The sequence below is a fragment of the Ammodytes marinus genome, assembly GCF_949987685.1.
Source record: "Ammodytes marinus genome assembly, chromosome: 9".
Lineage (NCBI taxonomy): Eukaryota > Metazoa > Chordata > Actinopteri > Uranoscopiformes > Ammodytidae > Ammodytes > Ammodytes marinus.
This window is the reverse complement of record NC_137213.1, coordinates 24826012-24832011: the sequence shown is the minus strand read 5'-3', so window position 1 is coordinate 24832011 and position 6000 is coordinate 24826012.

Genomic DNA, 6000 nt, shown 5'->3' with positions numbered 1-6000 from the left:
GAATATGTCTGCGGTTGTTTCTCCTTTTGAAGGTAAATCGGACGAACTAGTGTCATGTTTTTCTTTGCTCTGTTTTATTTCACGTCTGTTTTATTTTTATTTTTCTAAGATAATTTTTTGGCATTTATTAGACAGTTTGGAGAAACTGTGGTAAAATGGGGCAGAGAGGGAAATGACATGCAGAGAACGACCACGCCCCGGATTCAAACTTGTGGTCTGCTGCTTGTGATGACTGAGCCTCTATGGGCGGGCGTTCTAACCACTGCACCACGAGCGCCCCCGTTTTTATTTTTGTATTCAAATATGAAAGGAGCATGCAAATCTTGATTCAAGTTTTGCCTTGAAGCCAACCATTCGGGTGCAGTATCAATGTCTGAACAGTAGATGGCACCATTTGACTTGCAAAAACAATAGAAGCTTTTAGACAAACTTTTTCATCTCATGATGTGTGGCTAGCCTATTTGAAGCATTGTGACTTTAACCTTAAACATTCCAGTGCTGATCCTCTCTGCAGGTCCTCTGTGGAGCGCCTCTGTAGACATTCACCGTGAAGACTGGAGAGTGGTGGCGGTGGGGGACTTAGGAGGCTGGGGGGCACACGGAGGGTCCAAGGAGGCCAGAGTCACACTGAAACACACTGTCCAGAGACTAAACAGCCCTGCCTTACAGGTACAAAATCAAAAATACACACGCATGAATTCCCAGAGTTTTTGCTCTGCTGTGCTCAACGTCTCTGTGTGTCTGTGGATGTAGGTGGAGGCCTGGGGGAGACTGACTGACTCACAGCTGAGGTGCTCCATAGCCGTCAACCCTGAACTCAGCTCCTCACTGGCGCTCATCATGCAGGGACACCATCTGCCTCATAGGTGCTGTAAACGCAAGACACAGAAAACGTCATCCGTTTATAACAAAATGACCCAATCCAAACCAAGTCTCCTGTCATCCCTCAATCAAATGCATGCACATACAGTACATACTTTAAGTGACGGGTGGTCTTTTGTCCAGCAAGGACATAATGGTGAAGGTGGTGCAGAATATTCCCAGGATGTTGGTTTACCTGCCCCCTCAGCTAAATGTCCGCTCTCAGGTGGGTTCATATTACATTCTGTATGTATGATATGTGTATTATGAATTTGCACAAGTAATTGAAGGCAGAGAAACTGCAGACAAGACTGTTTTTTTTAAAGCACTGCTCAATTTTTAGATTTAGTCTATTTTGCTTCCATAACATGTTTTCTTTCATATGCATACTAATGCACATTTACGTAGGTGTTTATTAAACCAAACCTTGTCTGTTTGCGTCTGTATATTTCTCCTATACAACTATCAATACTATTTCAATGTTTTTTTTCCCCGATTCGCTGAACTAAAAATCTAAACTTCTAAAGCACTTACAGCGCCATGATTCTTAGCACTATTCTGAAGGTTATTACAGAAGGATTTGTTCATATGATGTTAATTTTCTGAACCATGATACATTTTGTTCTCAAAAGATATGCTGCAAATGCATTTGTAAGACCTGTGCATAGTCATTTTTGATTTATTTAAAAAGGGTAATCAAATCCAAATAGTAAATACTATGGGTACTAATATTTTGTAAAAATGAAATAACAATTTTTAACTCTAGATATTACCAAACTTGCATGTATATTCAAAACATTTCTGAATACGATTTTAATACAAAAAACAATTGTTTTTATTGAAGTATTCAACTGGCAAAGAAGTATCATGATCTATAAATCTATACATGTTACCTTATGTGGTGTCTCGCCTTTAAGAGTGTTAATCACAGGTCACCATCTCCTTTCCTCTCTCTCCAGCTGAACCAGTCTGAGTCCAGTGTGGCTGCTTTGGTGGAGGTGTTGTCAGGCAGGAGGAGGCTCTGGGCCCTGGGGGAACTGGCCACTATAGAGAGTGGATACAGACAGGCTCTAGAGATCAAACACTCGCATCCAACGGTATATATGGGCTAAAATATTTAGTTTTAGATTTAAGATTGATTGATTTAAGCGTGTCATGAGTCAAAGATATTTAACTTATGCCTGACAAGACATATTTATAACTCCTTCTCTGACCTCTGTCATACCCAAAGATGTAAATCTTCTAATGCCTCTCTCTCTCACATCACACCAACCCTGTCCAGTTGAAGCCGCTCCCCAGGACCGTGGCAGTGAGGACAGTGTACGAGGCCCGCGACTGGAGCTACCAGGTTCAACATGGAGCCGTGTGGGGCAGCCAGGAGTTCAGCCTGTCTGCTCTCTACTCTGCTCCTCCAGCGCTGGACATGGGGAACCAGACCTTGAAGGGTAAAGTCACAGGGACGACGTTTTCTTTCCATTTCTATCACTATTTAAAGGCACAGTGTGGAAAGGGAATTGGCGTTTTTCAGTACAGACTCGGTAGAAATTGGATATAATATTAATAAGTATGTTTTAATTGGTATGTAAACAAATACATGTTTCTGTAGTTTCTTTTAAGAACCTTTCGGCTGAGTGTTTTTATATCTACAGTATATAGGCCCGGGTCGCAATGTTGCACAGCCATGTTTCTACAGTAGCACAGAACAGGCAAATTTAACAGCCTTACATGTTTTTATATACAGTATAGTGGTTGTATAGTGGTATGCCAGAAATGCACCTGTTGGAAGATGAAGTAGAAGTACTATAGAAAAAAACAACTAAATACATCTTCACCTCATCACTTGATACTGTGGAAAGGCTTGAGGCAGAGGTGGATGATGCAATTCTTGAGTAACTAAGATTATTGTACTTGAAGGCCTCCGTAGCTTCTGTAAATTATCCGAACGAGTGGGGTAGAGCGGGAGAGAGTTGTAATCTAGAACTTTCCCTATTAGATGATGCCAAAATAACCCTTTATTACACTGCACTTTCAAACGGGTGCCTAAATCAGGGCTAAAGAATAGATGAAGCTTTTACTGAGTGACCACTTACAGTAAGATTTTGCCTGACTGCAGATGGTTGACGTATTTCTCTTCTCCCTGACTATAGTTAAAATCAGCTGCATTCCCCGTTGGACAAGTTTGGAAGCGACACTTGAGCGTTCCTTACAGGGCCGACAAGACAGTGTCTTACTGGGCTGGATGAGGCACGGCCGCCTGGAGCAGGTAAGACTGTCCAAGTCAAATTCAATATGAAATTGTCATTTTAAATTGTGAGAATGGAACAAGAATTTTGATTACCTTTTTTTTTTAAATCCGGTGCTTAATTTGACAACGTATGAGGTTTATATGGAGAGACATGTCTTGCCCTTTAAAAATAAAAGTGAACATTAATTTGTCAAATAAAACAGTAGTCACGATCTATTTGGGGTGATGTTTGTCCTCTAATTTCTTCGGTCACAAACGTTGGTTAATGTTAAGGTGGCAGCTCTTAGTTCCTGGAGTCTATCAGAGGAGATGAACGAGACCAAGCTGGAGCTGAAGCAGCCCTTCTCCTCCGCACTGAGGCGGGCCTCCCTTCACACACTGTCACAGCGCTCACACAGGGAACAACGCAGCAGCCACCAGGTAGCAGGAGGCCACACGTTGACAACCAGTTTTTTTTTATAACCCTTTCATTCATAAATCGTAAAATCACTTCAGTCTCAACACGACCTAATGTACTGTAAATATAGTATACATAGTTATCGTTTTTTTCAGTACAGAATGCGACCCATGGAATATGTCTACTGTAATGGACACTGTGATGGTGTTTACTTGAACTTCAAACTAAATTATGAAACTCTCCTTAAGCCGGTATTCCTTATATCTTATTTATATACTGTATTAAAACAGAGATTATTGTGTGGAGTTTCACTACAATTTATTTTTTGTGCATGCAGACACATCTGTCGTGGGACAGCACAGTCCCCGTCAACATCTCCCTCAGTCTGAACAAACAGTGGCAGGACAACTCTAGCAGGGGGCAGGCATGTGCCCTGTTCTCAACACAGCAGGTTGGGGGAGCCTCTCCAAAACCTCTCATGGATGTGTGTAAGTACTGAATGTCCTATTACTTAATTGTTGTGTGTGTGTGTGTGTGTGTGTGTGTGTGTGTTTGTGTGTGTGTGTGTGTGTGTGTGTGTGTGTGTGCGTGCGTGCGTGTGTGTGCGTGTAGATGGCAGTGTCTTCTGTTAAAGGCTGTGTGTCAGTGGGTCAGGAGGGAAACTCATATTCCCAAAATGCAGAGCTACGATGGGACAACAAGAGTGTCAAGCAAGGCATGAAGTACCAGGTAATGTATGCTAGTAGCCTGAATGAAAAAATAACTTAAATGTTTCTATTAGTCATTCTCTGTCTTTGTGTAAATGGAGAAGAAAATAATTCTCACTGTGTGTTCTCTGCAGAGAGGTCCACGGGGAGTTCACAGCCTCCAGGTGAATGTGGCCCTGGACAAAGTGTCTAGCGCACCTTGTCCTTCACACACCCTCCTGACTAAGATTCAGACCAACCTGCGGGATCACTTGGAGCACACGGTGCTGCTGGGCCTCTGCCCCCCACAGCCTGTGAGTCCACACCTCTGCATTGCCTTATTGCTTCCTTTCTCGTGCAGTGATTTACACTTTCTCTTGCTCCCACATTGAAGACATTCTTTTGACGTTGAGATTGTGGCTGCTTTGTTAGTATATGTGAATAACGGTCTTTCTGTCTGGCTGTCTGTGGCTTACTTATGGCCATCAAGATTGGTTTGTTATTTATCTTTAAAGGGAGGGGGGGGGGCGTGATGCAGGTCTGGGACTACAGCCTTTATCTGACCCTGGTATTCAGAGCCCAATAAGTCACATTGCTAGATAGAAACTACATAGTTATATAAACGTTCCCAAACATTCCTAACCGTCTTTACTCTTATCCCTTTCTATCCCTGCTTAATTACTACATTCAGTGCACAATAAGCCCGTGACAGAATTTAATTTAATTGAATAAAAACAAACTCTCTCCCACGCTTCTTTAGCCTAATTTTTTTTTATACAATTTTTTATTAGTTTCTCATTCTTAATTTTATAAGCGCCCTGTTTTTTGTTTTTTTGTTTCATTTTTTTATTTGGGTCAAAAAGACCGTTTTTAAAAACACAGCAAAAACATCCACAACAACTGTCTCTGAAATCAAATTAAATAGAAATACACAATACAAAACATGATAAAAAGCTTTCACACCAACATGACATGTACATACTTTCTTCAATAAAGTAAAAAATAATAATGTATATATACTGTATGTATATACATATATACATTTTGACCTTCCCATACATATATACATTTGACCTTCCCATCCAATCACTATATATATATATATATATATATATATAGATAGATAGATAGATAGATAGATATATATATATATATATATATATATATATATATATATATATATATATATATATATATATATATATATATATATATATAGTGATTGGATGGGAAGGTCAAATGTATATATGTATGGGAAGGTCAAAATGTATATATGTATAGATAGATATATCCGCGCTAAAATAAGAGGAACAAGAGATTAACGGCGATATTTTTTTTATCGCCGATAAGAGTCTGGCGTTAACGCAGCACGTTAACGCCGTTATCGGCCCACCACTAATCTATATATATATATATATATATATATAGATAGATAGATAGATAGATAGATATATATATATATATATATATATATATATATATATCTATCTATCTATCTATCTATCTATCTATCTATCTATCTATCTATCTATCTATCTATCTATCTATCTATCTATCTATCTATCTATATATATATATATATATATATATATATATATAGATTAGTGGTGGGCCGATAACGGCGTTAACGTGCTGCGTTAACGCCAGACTCTTATCGGCGATAAAAAAAATATCGCCGTTAATCTCTTGTTCCTCTTATTTTAGCGCGGATATATACCTGGCCGAATTGCACTGTAGTGCACGAGTCAGAACGAGTCCGACTTCGCACCTGTGTAGCCTACCACATCAAACGTAACGTGCTGACATGGATG